The sequence below is a fragment of the Oncorhynchus clarkii genome, unplaced genomic scaffold (genome assembly GCF_045791955.1).
Source record: "Oncorhynchus clarkii lewisi isolate Uvic-CL-2024 unplaced genomic scaffold, UVic_Ocla_1.0 unplaced_contig_12587_pilon_pilon, whole genome shotgun sequence".
Taxonomy (NCBI): Eukaryota; Metazoa; Chordata; class Actinopteri; order Salmoniformes; family Salmonidae; genus Oncorhynchus; species Oncorhynchus clarkii.
This window is the reverse complement of record NW_027258129.1, coordinates 70,969-95,524: the sequence shown is the minus strand read 5'-3', so window position 1 is coordinate 95,524 and position 24,556 is coordinate 70,969. Positions and strand designations below refer to the sequence as shown.

Sequence of the window (24,556 nt, the reverse complement as noted above, 5' to 3'; positions counted from 1 at the left end):
GTTGGTGCTCCGTGGTGTGTCGTAGCCTCTATCTCAGGTGTTGGTGCTCTGGGGCATGTCGTAGCCTCTATCTCAGGTGTCTCTATCTCAGGTGTTGGTGCTCCGTGGTGTGTCGTAGCCTCTATCTCAGGTGTTGGTGTTCTGGGGCATGTCGTAGTCTCTGTCTCAGGTGTTGGTGCTATGGGGCATGTCGTAGTCTCTATCTCAGGTGTTGGTGCCCTGGGGCATGTCGTAGTCTCTATCTCAGGTGTTGGTGCTCTGGGGCATGTCGTAGCCTCTATCTCAGGTGTTGGTGCTCTGGGGCATGTCGTAGCCTCTATCTCAGGTGTCTCTATCTCAGGTGTTGGTGCTCTGTGGAGTGTCGTAGTCTCTATCTCAGGTGTTGGTGCTCTTGGGCATGTCGTAGCCTCTATCTCAGGTGTCTCTATCTCAGGTGTTGGTGCTCTGTGGCATGTCGTAGTCTCTATCTCAGGTGATGGTGCTCTGTGGCATGTCGTAGTCTCTATCTCAGGTGTTGGTGCTCTGTGGCATGTCGTAGTCTCTATCTCAGGTGTTGGTTCTCTGTGGCATGTCGTAGTCTCTATCTCAGGTGTTGGTGCTCTGCAGCGTGTCATTGTCTCTATCTCAGGTGTTGGTGCTCTGCAGCGTGTCATTGTCTCTATCTCAGGTGTTGGTGCTCTGCAGCGTGTCATTGTCTCTATCTCAGGTGTTGGTGCTCTGGGGCATGTCGTAGTCTCTATCTCAGGTGTTGGTGTTCTGTGGCATGTCGTAGTCTCTATCTCAGGTGTTGGTGCTCTGGGGCATGTCGTAGTCTCTATCTCAGGTGTTGGTGCTCTGCGGCATGTCGTAGTCTCTATCTCAGGTGTTGGTGCTCTGGGGCATGTCGTAGCCTCTATCTCAGGTGTCTCTATCTCAGGTGTTGGTGCTCTGGGGCATGTCATAGTCTCTGTCTCAGGTGTCTCTATCTCAGGTGTTGGTGCTCTGGGGCGTGTCGTAGTCTCTGTCTCAGGTGTTGGTGCTCTGTGGTGTGTCGTAGTCTCTATCTCAGGTGTTGGTGCTCTGTGGTGTGTCGTAGTCTCTATCTCAGGTGTTGGTGCTCTGTGGCATGTCGTAGTCTCTATCTCAGGTGATGGTGCTCTGTGGTGTCTCATAGTCTCTATCTCAGGTGTTGGTGCTCTGTGGCATGTCGTAGTCTCTATCTCAGGTGATGGTGCTCTGTGGTGTGTCGTAGTCTCTGTCCCAGGTGTCGCTATCTCAGGTGTTGGTGCTCTGTGGCATGTCATAGTCTCTATCTCAGGTGATGGTGCTCTGTGGCATGTCGTAGTCTCTATCTCAGGTGATGGTGCTCTGGGGCGTGTCGTAGTCTCTGTCTCAGGTGTCTCTATCTCAGGTGTTGGTGCTCTGTGGCATGTCGTAGTCTCTATCTCAGGTGATGGTGCTCTGTGGTGTGTCGTAGTCTCTATCTCAGGTGTTGGTGCTCTGTGGCATGTCGTAGTCTCTATCTCAGGTGATGGTGCTCTGTGGTGTGTCGTAGTCTCTATCTCAGGTGTTGGTGCTCTTGGGTGTGTCGTAGTCTCTATCTCAGGTGTTGGTGCTCTGGGGCATGTCATAGTCTCTGTCTCAGGTGTTGGTGCTCTGGGGCATGTCGTAGTCTCTATCTCAGGTATTGGTGCTCTGGGGCATGTCATAGTCTCTGTCTCAGGTGTTGGTGCTCTGGGGCATGTCGTAGTCTCTATCTCAGGTGTCTCTATCTCAGGTGTTGGTGCACTGGCGCATGTCGTAGTCTCTATCTCAGGTATTGGTGCTCTGGGGCATGTCATAGTCTCTGTCTCAGGTGTTGGTGCTCTGGGGCATGTCGTAGTCTCTATCTCAGGTGTTGGTGCTCTATCTCAGGACAATCTATAGAACCAACTATAGAACCAGCTATAGAGCCAGCTATAGAGTCAGCTATAGAACCAGCTATAGAACCAGCTATAGAGTCAGCTATAGAAGCAGCTATAGAACCAGCTATAGAACCAGCTATAGAACCAGCTATAGAGCCAGCTATGTTGTGATGTGTCAAATCAAATACAGAAAAAGTCTTAAATAAATCATATCTAAGGTTTTTGTGTTTTTTTATTATTATTTATGATTTATTTTAAATACAATTCTCAAGTATTTTCCTTTTCCTGCATCACCTGAATGTTGTATTAGGGAGTAATTAGCGATCGTATATGTGGGCAATAACAGAGCTGTAGTCTGTAGACCCCCCCCCCCCCCAAAAAAACATTTTAATTAGCAAAACCTGAACTCTGGCTATGGTTTCATTAGTATGATCGACATTAATCAATTGTTTAGGGGATATGAATATCATCCGTATTTCTTTCTTTGTAAATCCAGAACACATTATGAGCATCCTGTTGATTTGTAAATCCAGAACACATTATGAGCATCCTGTTGATTTGTAAATCCAGAACACATTAAGAGCATCCTGTTTATTTGTAAATCCAGAACACATTATGAGCATCCTGTTTATTTGTAAATCCAGAACACATTATGAGCATCCTGTTGATTTGTAAATCCAGAACACATTATGAGCATCCTGTTTATCTGTAAATCCAGAACACATTATGAGCATCCTGTTTCTTTGTAAATCCAGAACACATTATGAGCATCCTGTTTATCTGTAAATCCAGAACACATTATGAGCATCCTGTTTATTTGTAAATCCAGAACACATTATGAGCATCCTGTTTATTTGTAAATCCAGAACACATTATGAGCATCCTGTTTCTTTGTAAATCCAGAACACATTAAGTACCATCCAGTGAGCACTTCCTCCTATAGCTTCTCCCACCAGCCTCCTCTGGTGCATATCGCGTTATAATCTTTGGTACCGATCGTTAGAGAAAGTAACATAGCACTTTATCACCGCCTGCTGGTCAAAGAAAATACCAATCTGTAGTGTATTATATTAACCGCTAGGGGGAAGCAGACACCATTAAATCACAGAGAGAGCCGTCAGCACCTCGCGACATATTGACAAGGAACTGCCACCTGCGTCATAGTAGCCCGGAAGTAAAACCGCACCGGGAGTCAGATTTGAAATGGTGTATATTGAATACATGTAGCAAGGTGTTTTTTGTTGTTGTTGTTGCGGTGAAGTAAAATGATGTTGTTGCTCACCAGTGTTCTCTAAAGAAGAAACAACGATACAATGGAGTCTAACAACATTGCTTGCAAACTGCACAGATGTGAGGTTTGTTTCTCTATAGAAACACTGGTCCTCTAAACATTTTTATTCCAGGTTTCATATAATATTTATGGGCATATCGGATGGTCTGCTCCTCCTATAATAGTAACGCCAAACCAGGGTCACTATAAGATTGAAATGGGGGGAAACTATGAAATAGCTCCCAATAGCGTCTGATGTAGATATTTAATTGTATTAAATGAATGGTGGCCACAAACCTTCCCGAAAGTAAATTTAAATGCGATTTTATCCACGTCTTCACATGTATTCCATTTCAAATGTGGCTTCCAGTGTAGTTTAACTTTCTGGGTTATAGTGACGCATCTGGCAATGCCTTCTCTGCATGTTCTCAAGCTCATAGTGCTTTCTGGAGAACTGGGGAACTCGGAAACATACGACGTGCAATCGTGACGTCAGTGAGTTCCCGATTTAGAATTGGACGACGGTTTGAAAAGATTTTCCCTTGTCGAAGATATTTTTTTTCTTCTTTTCTCCCGGAGTTCCCATTTTGTCGTGAACGTCGGAATTCGGAGATTTTCGAGTTCCCAGTTGATGTGAACGCGGCATCAAAGTACAAACCCTCCGATGTGACGTCACCAATACGAGGCGTCCAACTTTTTTTCATGGCCATGCAAACTAACACGAGTTGGCAACACTCAAATGTGTCACTTTTGTGAAGCCACATGCTTTATGTCCTGTTGAAGTGTGTTTCCCCTCCCAGTTTCCGAAGAATTGGCTCTTTTGACGAAGACGTGTCGCGTTCAAGCCACAGTGACTTTTCGTAAGTTTTCAGAATTTCAACTGGTGAGTCTGGATTTTAGTTTTCTCCGACCGAGCTAACATTAGCACGATTTTCGTTTGAACAATTGTCAACAAGCTATTTTATTTGTCAACAATCAAAACACAGGTAACTGAACTTATTTTATTTCCATGATAACTCACAATTTTGAGTAACGTTATTGATTTCTAAAGATCCATAACATCTGGCTACTTGCTAACGGTACTAGCTGGCTGGCTAACTAAATACTGTAAACGTTAGCCAGCTATGCTTATTACGTTCAACACGTTGTTCCAAGCCGCTCTGTTCAGTATGTGATATGGGTAAGTTAGAGCAGAGTTAGTTAACAGGTTGTGTAGTGGAGACACATTCACATCGGTAAATAACAGGTTGAGTAGTGGAGAAACATTCACATCGGTAAATAACAGGTTGAGTAGTGGAGACACATCGGTAAATAACAGGTTGAGTAGTGGAGACACATCGGTAAATAACAGGTTGAGTAGTGGAGAAACATTCACATCGGTAAATAACAGGTTGAGTAGTGGAGAAACATTCACATCGGTAAATAACAGGTTGAGTAGTGGAGAAACATTCACATCGGTAAATAACAGGTTGAGTAGTGGAGACACATCGGTAAATAACAGGTTGAGTAGTGGAGACACATCGGTAAATAACAGGTTGAGTAGTGGAGACACATCGGTAAATAACAGGTTGTGTAGTGGAGACACATCGGTAAATAACAGGTTGTGTAGTGGAGACACATTCACATCGGTAAATAACAGGTTGAGTAGTGGAGACACATCGGTAAATAACAGGTTGAGTAGTGGAGAAACATTCACATCGGTAAATAACAGGTTGAGTAGTGGAGACACATCGGTAAATAACAGGTTGAGTAGTGGAGACACATCGGTAAATAACAGGTTGTGTAGTGGAGACACATCGGTAAATAACAGGTTGAGTAGTGGAGACACATCGGTAAATAACAGGTTGAGTAGTGGAGACACATCGGTAAATAACAGGTTGAGTAGTGGAGACACATCGGTAAATAACAGGTTGTGTAGTGGAGACACATCGGTAAATAACAGGTTGAGTAGTGGAGACACATCGGTAAATAACAGGTTGTGTAGTGGAGACACATCGGTAAATAACAGGTTGAGTAGTGGAGACACATCGGTAAATAACAGGTTGAGTAGTGGAGACACATCGGTAAATAACAGGTTGAGTAGTGGAGACACATCGGTAAATAACAGGTTGAGTAGTGGAGACACATCGGTAAATAACAGGTTGAGTAGTGGAGACACATCGGTAAATAACAGGTTGAGTAGTGGAGACACATCGGTAAATAACAGGTTGAGTAGTGGAGACACATCGGTAAATAACAGGTTGAGTAGTGGAGACACATGGGTAAATAACAGGCTGTTAAGGCCAGTGTTGACGGTGAGTCTGCAGACTGTCCAACCACACATCCAGTCACCAACAGGTTGAGTAGTGGAGACACATCGGTAAATAACAGGCTGTTAAGGCCAGTGTTGACGGTGAGTCTGCAGACTGTCCAACCACACATCCAGTCACCAACAGGTTGAGTAGTGGAGACACATGGGTAAATAACAGGCTGTTAAGGCCAGTGTTGACGGGTGAGTCTGCAGACTGTCCAAACACACATCCAGTCACCAACAGGTTGAGTAGTGGAGACACATGGGTAAATAACAGGCTGTTAAGGCCAGTGTTGACAGTGAGTCTGCAGACTGTCCAACCACACATCCAGTCACCAACAGGTTGAGTAGTGGAGACACATGGGTAAATAACAGGCTGTTAAGGCCAGTGTTGACGGTGAGTCTGCAGACTGTCCAAACACACATCCAGTCACCAACAGGTGGTTGTGACTGAACAGTTATTCAGATAACGTTATTTATTACCAAGTTGTCAGTGTTATAAAGTACTTAACTAACAATACTTTAAAGTACTTCTTGGCTAAGTAGTTTTTTGCGCGCGGGGGGGGTGGAATATCTGTACTTTAATTGTATATTTTTTTACAACTTTTACTCCACTAACGTTACATTCCTAAAGAAATGAATGTAATTTTTACTACTTTTTACTCCGTCATTTTTTAATGCTTATTAGCAGGACAAGAAAACGGTCCATTTCCTGCAGTTATCAGGAAAACGTCCCTGGTCATCCCTACTGCCTCTGGTCTGGCTGAAACACATGTTTCATTTGTAAATGATGTTGGACTGGGCTCCTGGATATCTGTAAATAACATCGGACCGTTCGGTTTGTTTAATATAAGGAACGTTTTTATTTAACTAGGCAAGTCAGTTAACTGGTCTAGGAACAGTGAGTTAACTGGTCTAGGAACAGTGAGTTAACTGGTCTAGGAACAGTGAGTTAACTGGTCTAGGAACAGTGAGTTAACTGGTCTAGGAACAGTGAGTTAACTGGTCTAGGAACAGTGAGTTAACTGGTCTAGGAACAGTGAGTTAACTGGTCTAGGAACAGTGGGTTAACTGGTCTAGGAACAGTGGGTTAACTGGTCTAGGAACAGTGGGTTAACTGCCTGTTCAGGGGCAGAACGACAGATTTGATTTGAACGGGGATTTGAACTTGCAACCTTCCAGTTACTAGTCCAACGCTCTAACCACTAGGCTGCCCTGCCTCCTCTACACTCTAACCACTAGGCTGCCCTGCCTCCTCTACACTCTAACCACTAGGCTGCCCTGCCTCCTCTACACTCTAACCACTAGGCTACCCTGCCCCCTCTACACTCTAACCACTAGGCTACCCTGCCGCCTCTACACTCTAACCACTAGGCTACCCTGCCGCCTCTACATTCTAACCACTAGGCTGCCCTGCCTCCTCGACACTCTAACCACTAGGCTACCCTGCCGCCTCTACACTCTAACCACTAGGCTACCCTGCCCCCTCTACACGCTAACCACTAGGCTACCCTGCCTCCTCTACACTCTAACCACTAGGCTGCCCTGCCTCCTCTACACTCTAACCACTAGGCTACCCTGCCGCCTCTACACTCTAACCACTAGGCTACCCTGCCTCCTCTACACTCTAACCACTAGGCTACCCTGCCGCCTCTACACTCTAACCACTAGGCTGCCCTGCCGCCTCTACACTCTAACCACTAGGCTACCCTGCCCCCTCTACACTCTAACCACTAGGCTACCCTGCCGCCTCTACACTCTAACCACTAGGCTGCCCTGCCGCCTCTACACTCTAACCACTAGGCTACCCTGCCCCCTCTACACTCTAACCACTAGGCTACCCTGCCTCCTCTACACTCTAACCACTAGGCTGCCCTGCCTCCTCTACACTCTAACCACTAGGCTACCCTGCCGCCTCTACACTCTAACCACTAGGCTACCCTGCCTCCTCTACACTCTAACCACTAGGCTACCCTGCCGCCTCTACACTCTAACCACTAGGCTGCCCTGCCGCCTCTACACTCTAACCACTAGGCTGCCCTGCCGCCTCTACACTCTAACCACTAGGCTACCCTGCCTCCTCTACACTCTAACCACTAGGCTGCCCTGCCTCCTCTACACTCTAACCACTAGGCTGCCCTGCCTCCTCTACACTCTAACCACTAGGCTGCCCTGCCTCCTCTACACTCTAACCACTAGACTACCCTGCCTCCTCTACACTCTAACCACTAGGCTGCCCTGCCTCCTCTACACTCTAACCACTAGGCTACCCTGCCTCCTCTACACTCTAACCACTAGGCTACCCTGCCTCCTCTACACTCTAACCACTAGGCTACCCTGCCTCCTCTACACTCTAACCACTAGGCTACCCTGCCGCCTCTACACTCTAACCACTAGGCTGCCCTGCCCCCTCTACACTCTAACCACTAGGCTTCCCTGCCTCCTCTACACTCTAACCACTAGGCTGCCCTGCCTCCTCTACACTCTAACCACTAGGCTGCCCTGCCCCCTCTACACTCTAACCACTAGACTACCCTGCCTCCTCTACACTCTAACCACTAGGCTACCCTGCCCCCTCTACACTCTAACCACTAGGCTACCCTGCCCCCTCTACACTCTAACCACTAGACTACCCTGCCTCCTCTACACTCTAACCACTAGGCTACCCTGCCGCTCCAGGGTAGTCTAATGCCTCTCTTCCTGATACTTAAGTATATTTTATTTTAAAACAAGTACTTTTTGGACATTTACTCAATTAGTTTTTTACTGGGTGACTTTTAATTGAGACATTTTCTATTAAGGTTTCTGTTACTCAAGGACTTTTCCCACCACGGCAGGTTGTTGTTAGAGGGTTGACACATGATTTGATGATAACCTGTTAAAAGTCAAACTGGGGTTGTCTGCAAACATGTCAACCACTTGGGCCTTTTAATTTGGGCTAGTCTCGTTCCCAGACACTTCCGCCCAGGCGCAGTTAGCCCTGGGGGACAAGGTTATAGTCAATATAATAGATACTCTTTGGTTCTAGCTAGCTAAATGCTTAATATGCCATGTTGTTCTCATAGCAGAGTGTTCTGTAGTGGTGTCCCACCTGGTTGTCTAAGCAGAGGGAGACAGTAGGGGCTGGGATGGGTCATTATCCACCTGGTTGTTTAACTCTAAGCAGATGGAGACAGTAGGTACTGGGATGGGTCATTATCCACCTGGTTGTTTAACTCTAAGCAGATGGAGACAGTAGGTACTGGGATGGGTCATTATCCACCTGGTTGTTTAACTCTAAGCAGAGGGAGACAGTAGGGGCTGGGATGGGTCATTATCCACCTGGTTGTTTAACTCTAAGCAGAGGGAGACAGTAGGGGCTGGGATGGGTCATTATCCACCTGGTTGTTTAACTCTAAGCAGAGGGAGACAGTAGGTACTGGGATGGGTCATTATCCACCTGGTTGTCTAAGCAGATGGAGACAGTAGGTACTGGGATGGTTCATTATCCACCTGGTTGTTTAACTCTAAGCAGAGGGAGACAGTAGGGGCTGGGATGGGTCATTATCCACCTGGTTGTTTAACTCTAAGCAGAGGGAGACAGTAGGGGCTGGGATGGGTCATTATCCACCTGGTTGTTTAACTCTAAGCAGAGGGAGACAGTAGGTACTGGGATGGGTCATTATCCACCTGGTTGTTTAACTCTAAGCAGAGGGAGACAGTAGGTACTGGGATGGGTCATTATCCACCTGGTTGTTTAACTCTAAGCAGAGGGAGACAGTAGGTACTGGGATGGGTCATTATCCACCTGGTTGTTTAACTCTAAGCAGATGGAGACAGTAGGGACTGGGATGGGTCATTATCCACCTGGTTGTCTAAGCAGATGGAGACAGTAGGGGCTGGGATGGGTCATTATCCACCTGGTTGTCTAAGCAGATGGAGACAGTAGGGGCTGGGATGGGTCATTATCCACCTGGTTGTCTAAGCAGAGGGAGACAGTAGGTACTGGGATGGGTCATTATCCACCTGGTTGTTTAACTCTAAGCAGAGGGAGACAGTAGGGGCTGGGATGGGTCATTATCCACCTGGTTGTCTAAGCAGAGGGAGACAGTAGGGGCTGGGATGGGTCATTATCCACCTGGTTGTTTAACTCTAAGCAGAGGGAGACAGTAGGGGCTGGGATGGGTCATTATCCACCTGGTTGTCTAAGCAGATGGAGACAGTAGGTACTGGGATGGGTCATTATCCACCTGGTTGTCTAAGCAGAGGGAGACAGTAGGGGCTGGGATGGGTCATTATCCACCTGGTTGTTTAACTCTAAGCAGATGGAGACAGTAGGGGCTGGGATGGGTCATTATCCACCTGGTTGTCTAAGCAGATGGAGACAGTAGGGGCTGGGATGGGTCATTATCCACCTGGTTGTCTAAGCAGATGGAGACAGTAGGGGCTGGGATGGGTCATTATCCACCTGGTTGTCTAAGCAGATGGAGACAGTAGGGGCTGGGATGGGTCATTATCCACCTGGTTGTCTAAGCAGATGGAGACAGTAGGGGCTGGGATGGGTCATTATCCACCTGGTTGTTTAAGCAGATGGAGACAGTAGGGGCTGGGATGGGTCATTATCCACCTGGTTGTTTAACTCTATGCAGAGGGAGACAGTAGGGGCTGGGATGGGTCATTATCCACCTGGTTGTTTAACTCTAAGCAGAGGGAGACAGTAGGTACTGGGATGGGTCATTATCCACCTGGTTGTCTAAGCAGATAGAGACAGTAGGTACTGGGATGGGTCATTATCCACCTGGTTGTTTAACTCTAAGCAGATGGAGACAGTAGGGACTGGGATGGGTCATTATCCACCTGGTTGTCTAAGCAGAGGGAGACAGTAGGGACTGGGATGGGTCATTATCCACCTGGTTGTTTAACTCTAAGCAGAGGGAGACAGTAGGGGCTGGGATGGGTCATTATCCACCTGGTTGTTTAACTCTAAGCAGATGGAGACAGTAGGGGCTGGGATGGGTCATTATCCACCTGGTTGTTTAACTCTAAGCAGATGGAGACAGTAGGGGCTGGGATGGGTCATTATCCACCTGGTTGTTTAACTCTAAGCAGATGGAGACAGTAGGTACTGGGATGGGTCATTATCCACCTGGTTGTTTAAGCAGAGGGAGACAGTAGGTACTGGGATGGGTCAATATTCACCTGGTTGTTTAACTCTAAGCAGAGGGAGACAGTAGGTACTGGGATGAGTCATTATCCACCTGGTTGTTTAACTCTAAGCAGATGGAGACAGTAGGTACTGGGATGGGTCAATATCCACCTGGTTGTTTAACTCTAAGCAGATGGAGACAGTAGGTACTGGGATGAGTCATTATCCACCTGGTTGTTTAACTCTAAGCAGATGGAGACAGTAGGTACTGGGATGGGTCAATATCCACCTGGTTGTTTAACTCTAAGCAGATGGAGACAGTAGGTACTGGGATGGGTCAATATCCACCTGGTTGTTTAACTCTAAGCAGATGGAGACAGTAGGGACTGGGATGGGTTATTATCCACCTGGTTGTCTAAGCAGATGGAGACAGTAGGGGCTGGGATGGGTCATTATCCACCTGGTTGTTTAACTCTAAGCAGATGGAGACAGTAGGGGCTGGGATGGGTCATTATCCACCTGGTTGTTTAACTCTAAGCAGAGGGAGACAGTAGGGGCTGGGATGGGTCATTATCTACCTGGTTGTTTAACTCTAAGCAGATGGAGACAGTAGGGACTGGGATGGGTCATTATCCACCTGGTTGTTTAACTCTAAGCAGAGGGAGACAGTAGGTACTGGGATGGGTCATTATCCACCTGGTTGTTTAACTCTAAGCAGAGGGAGACAGTAGGGGCTGGGATGGGTCATTATCCACCTGGTTGTTTAACTCTAAGCAGAGGGAGACAGTAGGGGCTGGGATGGGTCATTATCCACCTGGTTGTTTAACTCTAAGCAGATGGAGACAGTAGGGGCTGGGATGGGTCATTATCCACCTGGTTGTTTAACTCTAAGCAGAGGGAGACAGTAGGGGCTGGGATGGGTCATTATCCACCTGGTTGTTTAACTCTAAGCAGATGGAGACAGTAGGGACTGGGATGGGTCCTTATCCACCTGGTTGTTTAACTCTAAGCACAGGGAGACAGTAGGTACTGGGATGGGTCATTATCCACCTGGTTGTCTAAGCAGATGGAGACAGTAGGGACTGGGATGGGTCCTTATCCACCTGGTTGTTTAACTCTAAGCAGATGGAGACAGTAGGGACTGGGATGGGTCCTTATCCACCTGGTTGTTTAACTCTAAGCACAGGGAGACAGTAGGTACTGGGATGGTTCATTATCCACCTGGTTGTTTAACTCTAAGCAGAGGGAGACAGTAGGTACTGGGATGGGTCATTATCCACCTGGTTGTCTAAGCAGATGGAGACAGTAGGGGCTGGGATGGGTCATTATCCACCTGGTTGTCTAAGCAGATGGAGACAGTAGGGACTGGGATGGGTCATTATCCACCTGGATGTCTAAGCAAATGGAGACAGTAGGTACTGGGATGGGTCATTATCCACCTGGATGTTTAACTCTAAGCAGATGGAGACAGTAGGGGCTGGGATGGGTCATTATCCACCTGGTTGTTTAACTCTAAGCAGATGGAGACAGTAGGGGCTGGGATGGGGTCATTGGTAACTTATCAGACTGCCCGACGAGGGTCATTGGTAACTTATCAGTCTGCCTGACGGGGTTATTGGTAGCTTATCAGTCTGCCTGACGGGGTTATTTGTAGCTTATCAGTCTGCCTGACAGGGTTGTTGGTAACGTATCAGTCTGCCTGACAGGGTCATTGGTAACTTATCAGACTGCCCAACGAGGGTCATTGGTAACTTATCAGTCTGCCTGACAGGGTTATTGGTAGCTTATCAGTCTGCCTGACGGGGTTATTGGTAACGTATCAGTCTGCCTGACAGGGTTGTTGGTAACCTATCAGTCTGCCTGACGGGGTTATTGGTAGCTTATCAGTCTGCCTGACAGGGTTATTGGTAACTTATCATTATCAGTCTGCCTGACAGGATTATTGGTAATTTATCAGTCTGCCTGACAGGGTTATTGGTAACGTATCAGTCTGCCTGACAGGGTCATTGGTAACTTATCATTATCAGTCTGCCTGACAGGGTTATTGGTAGCCTATCAGTCTGCCTGACATGGTTATTGGTAACTTATCATTATCAGTCTGCCTGACAGGGTTATTGGTAACTTTTCAGTCTGCCTGACAGGGTTATTGGTAACTTTTCAGTCTGCCTGATGAGGGTCATTGGTAACTTATCAGTCTGCCTGACAGGGTTATTGGTAACTTATCAATAGCCTGACAGGGTCATTGGTAACTTATCAGTCTGCCTGACGGGGTTATTGGTAGCCTATCAGTCTGCCTGACAGGGTCATTGGTAACTTATCATTATCAGTCTGCCAGACAGGGTTGTTGGTAACTTATAATTCTGCCTGACAGGGTCATTGGTAACTTATCAGTCTGCCTGATGAGGGTCATTGGTAACTTTTCAGTCTGCCTGATGAGGGTCATTGGTAACTTATCAGTCTGCCTGACGGGGTTATTGGTAGCCTATCAGTCTGCTGACAGGGTCATTGTTAACTTATCGGTCTGCCTGACAGGGTCATTGGTAACTTATCAGTCTGCCTGACGAGGGTCATTGGTAACTTATCAGCCTGCCTGACAGGGTCATTGGTAACTTATCATTATCGGTCTGCCTGACAGGGTTATTGGTAATTTATCAATCTGCCCAACGAGGGTCATTGGTAACTTATCAGTCTGCCTGACAGGGTTAATGGTAACTTATCAGTCTGCCTGACATGGTTATTGGTAACTTATCAGTCTGCCTGACAGGGTTATTGGTAATTTATCAGTCTGCCTGACATGGTTATTGGTAACTTATCATTATCATCTCCCCTGCCGTCCCAGAGAAGACCCATCTCACCCAGAGAGAAGACCCATCTCCCCTGCAGTCCCAGAGAGAAGACCCATCTCCCCTGCAGTCCCAGAGAGAAGACCCATCTCCCCTGCAGTCCCAGAGAGAAGACCCATCTCCCCTGCAGTCCCAGAGAGAAGACCCATCTCCCCTGCAGTCCCAGAGAAGACCCATCTCACCCAGAGAGAAGACCCATCTCCCCTGCAGTCCCAGAGAGAAGACCCATCTCCCCTGCAGTCCCAGAGAAGACCCATCTCACCCAGAGAGAAGACCCATCTCCCCTGCAGTCCCAGAGAGAAGACCCATCTCCCCTGCAGTCCCAGAGAGAAGACCCATCTCCCCTGCAGTCCCAGAGAGAAGACCCATCTCCCCTGCAGTCCCAGAGAGAAGACCCATCTCCCCTGCAGTCCCAGAGAGAAGACCCATCTCCCCTGCAGTCCCAGAGAGAAGACCCCATCTCCCCTGCAGTCCCAGAGAGAAGACCCATCTCCCCTGCAGTCCCAGAGAGAAGACCCATCTCCCCTGCAGTCCTGACGGTATCCCAGAGTTCCACCAGGTAAGGAGAAGACAGATCTGTTAACCACCAAGCTGTGGGTTTGGCCCGTCTCTCCTCTGAGACTCTACTACTTCGCTTTTAGAAATATATTCTGATAGGCTGGACATTTCTAGTCCACTGTGTTCTTCAAACCGCACATCTGTCATTTAGGTTCCCCATCAGCCTGTTGTCCTGATCTATAACCAGCAGACTGTAGACTTCATCATTTAGGTTCCCCATCAGCCTGTTGTCCTGATCTATAACCAGCAGACTGTAGACTTCATCATTTAGGTTCCCCATCAGCCTGTTGTCCTGATCCATAACCAGCAGACTGTAGACTTCATCATTTAGGTTACCCATCAGCCTGTTGTCCTGATCTATAACCAGCAGACTGTAGACTTCATCATTTAGGTTCCCCATCAGCCTGATCTATAACCAGCAGACTGTAGACTTCATCATTTAGGTTCCCCATCAGCCTGTTGTCCTGATCTATAACCAGCAGACTGTAGACTTCATCATTTAGGTTCCCCATCAGCCTGATCTATAACCAACAGACTGTAGACTTCATCATTTAGGTTACCCATCAGCCTGATCTATAACCAGCAGACTGTAGACTTCATCATTTAGGTTCCCCATCAGCCTGATCTATAACCAGCAGACTGTAGACTTCATCATTTAGGTTACCCATCAGCCTGTTGTCCTGATCTATAACCAGCAGACTGTAGACTTCATCATTTAGGTTACCCATCAGCCTGATCTATAACCAGCAGACTGTAGACTTCACCATTTAGGTTACCCATCAGCCTGTTGTCCTGATCTATAACCAGCAGACTGTAGATTTCATCATTTAGGTTACCCATCAGCCTGATCTATAACCAGCAGACTGTAGACTTCATCATTTAGGTTCCCCATCAGCCTGTTGTCCTGATCTATAACCAACAGACTGTAGACTTCATCATTTAGGTTACCCATCAGCCTGTTGTCCTGATCTATAACCAGCAGATTGTAGACTTCATCATTTAGGTTACCCATTAGCCTGATCTATAACCAGCAGACTGTAGACTTCATCATTTAGGTTACCCATTAGCCTGATCTATAACCAGCAGACTGTAGACTTCATCATTTAGGTTACCCATCAGCCTGTTGTCCTGATCTATAACCAGCAGACTGTAGACTTCATCATTTAGGTTACCCATCAGCCTGATCTATAACCAGCAGACTGTAGACTTCATCATTTAGGTTACCCATCAGTCTGTTGTCCTGATCTATAACCAGCAGACTGTAGACTTCATCATTTAGGTTACCCATCAGCCTGATCTATAACCAGAAGACTGTAGACTTCATCATTTAGGTTACCCATCAGCCTGTTGTCCTGATCTATAACCAGCAGACTGTAGACTTCATCATTTAAGTTACCCATCAGCCTGTTGTCCTGATCTATAACCAGCAGACTGTAGACTTCATCATTTAGGTTACCCATCAGTCTGTTGTCCTGATCTATAACCAGCAGACTGTAGACTTCATCATTTAGGTTACCCATCAGCCTGATCTATAACCAGAAGACTGTAGACTTCATCATTTAGGTTACCCATCAGCCTGTTGTCCTGATCTATAACCAGCAGACTGTAGACTTCATCATTTAAGTTACCCATCAGCCTGTTGTCCTGATCTATAACCAGCAGACTGTAGACTTCATCATTTAGGTTCCCCATCAGCCTGTTGTCCTGATCTATAACCAGCAGACTGTAGACTTCATCATTTAGGTTACCCATCAGCCTGATCTATAACCAGCAGACTGTAGACTTCATCATTTAGGTTCCCCATCAGCCTGATCTATAACCAGCAGACTGTAGACTTCATCATTTAGGTTCCCCATCAGCCTGATCTATAACCAGCAGACTGTAGACTTCATAATTTAGGTTACCCATCAGCCTGATCTATAACCAACAGACTGTAGACTCCATCATTTAGGTTCCCCATCAGCCTGTTGTCCTGATCTATAACCAGCAGACTGTAGACTTCATCATTTAGGTTACCCATCATCCTGATCTATAACCAGCAGACTGTAGACTTCATCATTTAGGTTCCCCATCAGCCTGCTGTCCTGATCTATCACCAGCAGACTGTAGACTTCATCATTTAGGTTCCCCATCAGCCTGTTGTCCTGATCTATAACCAGCAGACTGTAGACTTCATCATTTAGGTTACCCATCAGCCTGATCTATAACCAACAGACTGTAGACTCCATCATTTAGGTTCCCCATCAGCCTGTTGTCCTGATCTATAACCAGCAGACTGTAGACTTCATCATTTAGGTTACCCATCAGCCTGATCTATAACCAACAGACTGTAGACTCCATCATTTAGGTTCCCCATCAGCCTGTTGTCCTGATCTATAACCAGCAGACTGTAGACTTCATCATTTAGGTTACCCATCATCCTGATCTATAACCAGCAGACTGTAGACTTCATCATTTAGGTTACCCATCAGCCTGATCTATAACCAGCAGACTGTATACTTCATCATTTAGGTTCCCCATCAGCCTGTTGTCCTGATCTATAACCAGCAGACTGTAGACTTCATCATTTAGGTTACCCATCAGCCTGTTGTCCTGATCTATAACCAGCAGACTGTAGACTTCATCATTTAGGTTACCCATCAGCCTGATCTATAACCAGCAGACTGTAGACTTCATCATTTAAGTTACCCATCAGCCTGTTGTCCTGATCTATAACCAGCAGACTGTAGACTTCATCATTTAGGTTACCCATCAGCCTGTTGTCCTGATCTATAACCAGCAGACTGTAGACTTCATCATTTAAGTTACCCATCAGCCTGTTGTCCTGATCTATAACCAGCAGACTGTAGACTTCATCATTTAGGTTCCCCTTCAGCCTGATCTATAACCAACAGACTGTAGACTTCATCATTTAGGTTACCCATCAGCCTGTTGTCCTGATCTATAACCAGCAGACTGTAGACTTCATCATTTAGGTTCCCCATCAGCCTGATCTATAACCAACAGACTGTAGACTTCATCATTTAGGTTACCCATCAGCCTGATCTATAACCAGCAGACTGTAGACTTCATCATTTAGGTTCCCCATCAGCCTGATCTATAACCAGCAGACTGTAGACTTCATCATTTAGGTTCCCCATCAGCCTGTTGTCCTGATCTATAACCAGCAGACTGTAGACTTCATCGTTTAGGTTACCCATCAGCCTGATCTATAACCAGCAGACTGTAGACTTCATCATTTAGGTTACCCATCAGCCTGATCAATAACCAGCAGACTGTAGACTTCATCATTTAGGACACTGGGCCTCTTAGCTAAACGGTGTGAGAGACCGGGTCACTGGGCCTCTTAGCTGAACGGTGTGAGAGACCGGGTCACTGGGCCTCTTAGCCGAACGGTGTGAGAGACCGGGTCACTGGGCCTCTTAGCTAAACGTTGTGAGAGACCGGGTCACTGGGCCTCTTAGCTGAACGGTGTGAGAGACCGGGACACTGGGCCTCTTAGCTGAACGGTGTGAGAGACCGGGACACTGGGCCTCTTAGCTAAACGGTGTGAGAGACCGGGACACTGGGCCTCTTAGCTGAATGGTGTGAGAGACCGGGACACTGGGCCTCTTAGCTAAACGGTGTGAGAGACCGGGACACTGGGCCTCTTAGCTAAACGGTGTGAGAGACCGTGACACTGACATCAAAACACCGGCTAGCGGAAGGATAACTGCCAACACACACAACATACTTTTCCACTGCATCTTTTGGTTGTTTGTTAGTTGTCTCATAAACAGATATATTTATAGTGTTAGAGAGGGTATCGTTCTCATAGATCCATCCCTGTTGTGTGGGAGGAGCTGGGGAGGATTACAGCTGCTCTAGTGACTGGTGTAACAAGGAGCTGGGGAGGATTACAGCTGCTCTAGTGACTGGTGTAACAAGGAGCTGGGGAGGATTACAGCTGCTCTAGTGACTGGTGTAACAAGGAGCTGGGGAGGATTACAGCTGCTCTAGTGACTGGTGTAACAAGGAGCTGGGGAGGATTACAGCTGCTCTAGTGACTGGTGTAACAAGGAGCTGGGGAGGATTACAGCTGCTCTAGTGACTGGTGTAACAAGGAGCTGGGGAGGATTACAGCTGATCTAGTGGCTGGTGTAACAAGGAGCTGGGGAGGATTACAGCTGCTCTAGTGACTGGTGTAACAAGGAGCTGGGGAGGATTACAGCTGCTCTAGTGACTGGTGTAACAAGGAGCTGGGGAGGATTACAGCTGCTCTAGTGACTGGTGTAACAAGGAGCTGGGGAGGATTACAGCTGCTCTAGTGACTGGTGTAACAAGGAGCTGGGGAGGATTACAGCTGCTCTAGTGACTGGTGTAACAAGGAGCTGGGGAGGATTACAGCTGCTCTAGTGACTGGTGTAACAAGGAGCTGGGGAGGATTACAGCTGCTCTAGTGACTGGTGTAACAAGGAGCTGGGAGGATTACAGCTGCTCTAGTGACTGGTGTAACAAGGAGCTGGGGAGGATTACAGCTGCTCTAGTGACTGGTGTAACAAGGAGCTGGGGAGGATTACAGCTGCTCTAGTGACTGGTGTAACAAGGAGCTGGGGAGGATTACAGCTGCTCTAGTGACTGGTGTAACAAGGAGCTGGGGAGGATTACAGCTGCTCTAGTGACTGGTGTAACAAGGAGCTGGGGAGGATTACAGCTGCTCTAGTGACTGGTGTAACAAGGAGCTGGGGAGGATTACAGCTGCTCTAGTGACTGGTGTAACAAGGAGCTGGGGAGGATTACAGCTGCTCTAGTGACTGGTGTAACAAGGCGCTGGGGAGGATTACAGCTGCTCTAGTGACTGGTGTAACAAGGAGCTGGGGAGGATTACAGCTGCTCTAGTGACTGGTGTAACAAGGCGCTGGGGAGGATTACAGCTGCTCTAGTGACTGGTGTAACAAGGAGCTGGGGAGGATTACAGCTGCTCTAGTGACTGGTGTAACAAGGAGCTGGGGAGGATTACAGCTGCTCTAGTGACTGGTGTAACAAGGAGCTGGGGAGGATTACAGCTGCTCTAGTGACTGGTGTAACAAGGAGCTGGGGAGGATTACAGCTGCTCTAGTGACTGGTGTAACAAGGAGCTGGGGAGGATTACAGCTGCTCTAGTGACTGGTGTAACAAGGAGCTGGGGAGGATTACAGCTGCTCTAGTGACTGGTGTAACAAGGAGCTGGGGAGGATTACAGCTGCTCTAGTGACTGGTGTAACAAGGAGCTGGGGAGGATTACAGCTGCTCTAGTGACTGGTGTAACAAGGAGCTGGGGAGGATTACAGCTGCTCTAGTGACTGGTGTAACAAGGAGCTGGGGAGGATTACAGCTGCTCTAGTGACTGGTGTAACAAGGAGCTGGGGAGGATTACAGCTGCTCTAGTGACTGGTGTAACAAGGAGCTGGGGAGGTATTATAATATAATATATATATATATATATATATATATATATATATATATATATATATATATATATATATATATATATATATATATATATAATTTTTTGCATACATTTTTAATAATTCACTTTATTTTTTATTTTACTGGACTGATGGTGCATCTGATGGCCAGTCTCAGTGGAGGGAAAGAGCAGCACACAGGGTCTTCCCCTCAACATCCCTCCATTCTCCCTTTCCACCAATGACGCTGGCCATGTTAGGGTCCGCCTCTCAACATCCCTCCATTCTCCCTTTCCACCAATGACGCTGGCCATGTTAGGGTCCGCCTCTCAACATCCCTCCATTCTCCCTTTCCACCAATGACGCTGGCCATGTTAGGGTCCGCCTCTCAACATCCCTCCATTCTCCCTTTCCTCCAATGATGCTGGCTGAGTGGAAGAAGGACGAAGGCACGTGTTGACAGCTCTGAGTGGGAGGAGGACGAAGGCACGTGTTGACAGCTCTGAGTGGGAGGAGGACGAAGGCACGTGTTGACAGCTCTGATTGGAAGAAGGACGAAGGAACGTGTTGACAGCTCTGAGTGGAAGAATCTCACAGATTCAACTTACTGCGGATACGGTAATCTGAGCCATCCGATTGGCCAGCGGGAGGCAAATAGAGCACTTGACTTAGTTCTGCGGGCCCGCCAGGAGGGCAGAGTTTGTACCTTCAGACACATAAAATTATTCAAAATGTGAACCGGTTGCCTCCCCGGCGCGCAGGGCAGTTTAAATCAGGTGCACCTACCGCCAACAGCCCCAGAAGAATGAAAAAGGAAACCGCACACTGGTCTTGATAGTGTCACTGGTCTTTAATAAGCTTTACGTATCGGCCTCACGGCCTTCGTCAGAAATGTTGTGATTTAAAAAAAGAAATGTGCACCCTTATATAGACCTAGCCCCGCCCACATCCGTTCCACTCATCGAAAGGGGTTGGAGGCCAAGGAGAAACGCATAAGTGCTTCCAAATATAACAATCTACATTTCATAAATATTCAACTAAAGTGTGTACATAAGACGTATTAAACACGTCTGTAAAAACACAATGAGGACGAAGCCCCAGAGGAATAAAATAGAAATAGATACACAAGGCTTTACCATTTTTGTTGAGTTTTTTTTTATAGAAAAGTTAGACGATCCACTAGGGAATGTCTTGGCGATGGACCAGTTGGTGACCACTGCTCCATAGAATCCAGCAGCACATTCATCCAGAACGTTCTAGAGCTTTCACTTCTCTCTGACATTCTCTATTCGCCCACGGAGCTCTCGCTGCTTAGCAACAGCCGCCAGACAGAGTTCCGTCCAGGCACGGCGGTTATGAGCTTCTCCTTGTGTTATTGTGTTTGTATAATAAACATATAGGCTAGTCCTGCTGTGGAAATAGTCACACTGAGCTTTCAGAGGTTCCTTCTCAGACTCTGTAGCGTTAAAGGGTTGAGTTATGACATAATGGACTGATGCGGGGGGAAAGAGTTGATAGGTCAGAAGGAAGGACAAGAAGAATTTAAACGCTGCTTAGGTTATGTATTAAATTATTATTTAACCTTTATTTAACCAGGAAGGGCTCATTGAGATTTAAAATCTCTTTTTTCAAGAGCGTCCTGGCCAAGATAGGCAGCACCAAGTCATTACACAAAAAATACAGACAGACAACATGAAAAACTACAAGTAATCTAGTAAAAAACATTGAATTCACAAGAGTATAAAACAGCAAATGAAAGACATTGACAGGTCAGGGAATCAAGATCTTTCACCAGGGATTTAAAAACACCAATCGGGACAAGTTCTTCCAGTTTAAAATAATTTTGTGAGGCGTTCCAAGACGATGGCGCAGAGGACATAAAAGCCCTTTCACCAAATTCAGTTGGGACGTTTGGAACAGTCAGCAGGATAAAGTCCTGAGAAACGAAGAGACGACCCACCACATCTCTGAACAATAAAAACGCCCAAATAAAAAGGTAGTAAACCCCAAATGGCTTATGTGTGATATATTAGGAAAAGTATGCCACCAATATTACAGCCTACTTCATGCCTGAATATAGTCATCCAGTAGTTAAACTATTCATGGGTTGCATGTTTCCTCATAGTGTTGTTTTGGACTGATGGCCGACTGAGCCATTCATTCTACTCATCGTCAATGAGCGCTGATGAAGATTTCATTTAAAAGTGTTGCCTTGGATTTTTTAAAAACATTTTATTTTACCTTTATTTAACTAGGCAAGTCGGTTAAGAACAAATTCTTATTTTCAATGACGGCCTACCAGGGAACAGTGGGTTAACTGCCTATTCAGGGGCAGAACGACAGATTTTTACCTTGTCAGCTGGGGGATTTGAACTTGCAACCTTTCGGTTACTAGTCCCAACGCTCTAACCACTAGGCTACCCTGCCGCCTCTACACTCTAACCACTACGCTACCCTGCCGTCTCTACACTCTAACCACTAGGCTACCCTGCCGCCTCTACACTCTAACCACTAGGCTACCCTGCCTCCTCTACACTCTAACCACTAGGCTACCCTGCCGCCTCTACACTCTAACCACTAGGCTACCCTGCCTCCTCTACACTCTAACCACTAGGCTACCCTGCCGCCTCTACACTCTAACCACTAGGCTACCCTGCCACCTCTACACTCTAACCACTAGGCTACCCTGCCTCCTCTACACTCTAACCACTAGGCTACCCTGCCTCCTCTACACTCTAACCACTAGGCTACCCTGCCACCTCTACACTCTAACCACTAGGCTACCCTGCCACCTCTACACTCTAACCACTAGGCTACCCTGCCGCCTCTACACCCTAACCACTAGGCTACCCTGCCCCCTCTACACTCTAACCACTAGGCTACTCTGCGCCTCTACACTCTAACCACTAGGCTACTCTGCCGCCTCTACACCCTAACCACTAGGCTACCCTGCCCCCTCTACACTCTAACCACTAGGCTACCCTGCCTCCTCTACACTCTAACCACTAGGCTACCCTGCCACCTCTACACTCTAACCACTAGGCTACCCTGCCACCTCTACACTCTAACCACTAGGCTACCCTGCCACCTCTACACTCTAACCACTAGGCTACCCTGCCACCTCTACACTCTAACCACTAGGCCACCCTGCCTCCTCTACACTCTAACCACTAGGCTACCCTGCCTCCTCTACACTCTAACCACTAGGCTACCCTGCCACCTCTACACTCTAACCACTAGGCTACCCTGCCTCCTCTACACTCTAACCACTAGGCTACCCTGCCGCCTCTACACCCTAACCACTAGGCTACCCTGCCTCCTCTACACTCTAACCACTAGGCTACCCTGCCGCCTCTACACTCTAACCACTAGGCTACCCTGCCGCCTCTACACTCTAACCACTAGGCTGCCCTGCCTCCTCTACACTCTAACCACTAGGCTACCCTGCCTCCTCTAACCACTAGGCTGCCCTGCCTCCTCTACACTCTAACCACTAGGCTGCCCTGCCTCCTCTACACTCTAACCACTAGGCTACCCTGCCTCCTCTAACCACTAGGCTGCCCTGCCTCCTCTACACTCTAACCACTAGGCTACCCTGCCCCCTCTACACTCTAACCACTAGGCTACCCTGCCGCCTCTACACTCTAACCACTAGGCTACCCTGCCTCCTCTAACCACTAGGCTACCCTGCCGCCTCTACACTCTAACCACTAGGCTACCTGCCTCCTCTACACTCTAACCACTAGGCTACCCTGCCGCCTCTACACTCTAACCACTAGGCTACCCTGCCGCCTCTACACTCTAACCACTAGGCTACCCTGCCCCCTCTACACTCTAACCACTAGGCTACCCTGCCTCCTCTACACTCTAACCACTAGGCTACCCTGCCTCCTCTACACTCTAACCACTAGGCTACCCTGCCGCCTCTACACTCTAACCACTAGGCTACCCTGCCGCCTCTACACTCTAACCACTAGGCTACCCTGCCACCTCTACACTCTAACCACTAGGCTACCCTGCCTCCTCTACACTCTAACCACTAGGCTACCCTGCCTCCTCTACACTCTAACCACTACCCTGCCTCCTCTACACTCTAACCACTAGGCTACCCTGCCGCCTCTACACTCTAACCACTAGGCTACCCTGCCTCCTCTACACTCTAACCACTAGGCTACCCTGCCGCCTCTACACTCTAACCACTAGGCTACCCTGCCGCCTCTACACTCTAACCACTAGGCTGCCCTGCCTCCTCTACACTCTAACCACTAGGCTACCCTGCCTCCTCTAACCACTAGGCTGCCCTGCCTCCTCTACACTCTAACCACTAGGCTACCCTGCCGCCTCTACACTCTAACCACTAGGCTGCCCTGCCTCCTCTACACTCTAACCACTAGGCTACCCTGCCTCCTGTAACCACTAGGCTGCCCTGCCTCGTCTACACTCTAACCACTAGGCTACCCTGCCCCCTCTACACTCTAACCACTAGGCTACCCTGCCGCCTCTACACTCTAACCACTAGGCTACCCTGCCTCCTCTAACCACTAGGCTACCCTGCCGCCTCTACACTCTAACCACTAGGCTACCTGCTTCCTCTACACTCTAACCACTAGGCTACCCTGCCGCCTCTACACTCTAACCACTAGGCTACCCTGCCGCCTCTACACTCTAACCACTAGGCTACCCTGCCCCCTCTACACTCTAACCACTAGGCTACCCTGCCTCCTCTACACTCTAACCACTAGGCTACCCTGCCTCCTCTACACTCTAACCACTAGGCTACCCTGCCGCCTCTACACTCTAACCACTAGGCTACCCTGCCGCCTCTACACTCTAACCACTAGGCTACCCTGCCACCTCTACACTCTAACCACTAGGCTACCCTGCCTCCTCTACACTCTAACCACTAGGCTACCCTGCCTCCTCTACACTCTAACCACTACCCTGCCTCCTCTACACTCTAACCACTAGGCTACCCTGCCGCCTCTACACTCTAACCACTAGGCTACCCTGCCTCCTCCACACTCTAACCACTAGGCTACCCTGCCGCCTCTACACTCTAACCACTAGGCTACCCTGCCGCCTCTACACTCTAACCACTAGGCTACCCTGCCGCCTCTACACTCTAACCACTAGGCTACCCTGCCACCTCTACACTCTAACC

At 47.8% G+C, this 24,556-nt stretch overlaps 1 protein-coding gene across 7 annotated transcripts in view; it reads left to right on the top strand.

The window, feature by feature from the left end:
- Positions 1–13,703: 13,703 nt before the first annotated feature.
- LOC139395746 (neurocalcin-delta A) overlaps positions 13,704–24,556 on the top strand; it is a gene marked incomplete at its 3' end in the record, with an annotated part of 76,828 nt that continues 65,975 nt past the window's right edge. For 4 of the 7 annotated variants that reach the window (XM_071143099.1, XM_071143097.1, XM_071143100.1 and 1 more), the window contains 1 exon segment: positions 13,705–13,970. 7 annotated transcript variants of the gene reach the window in all.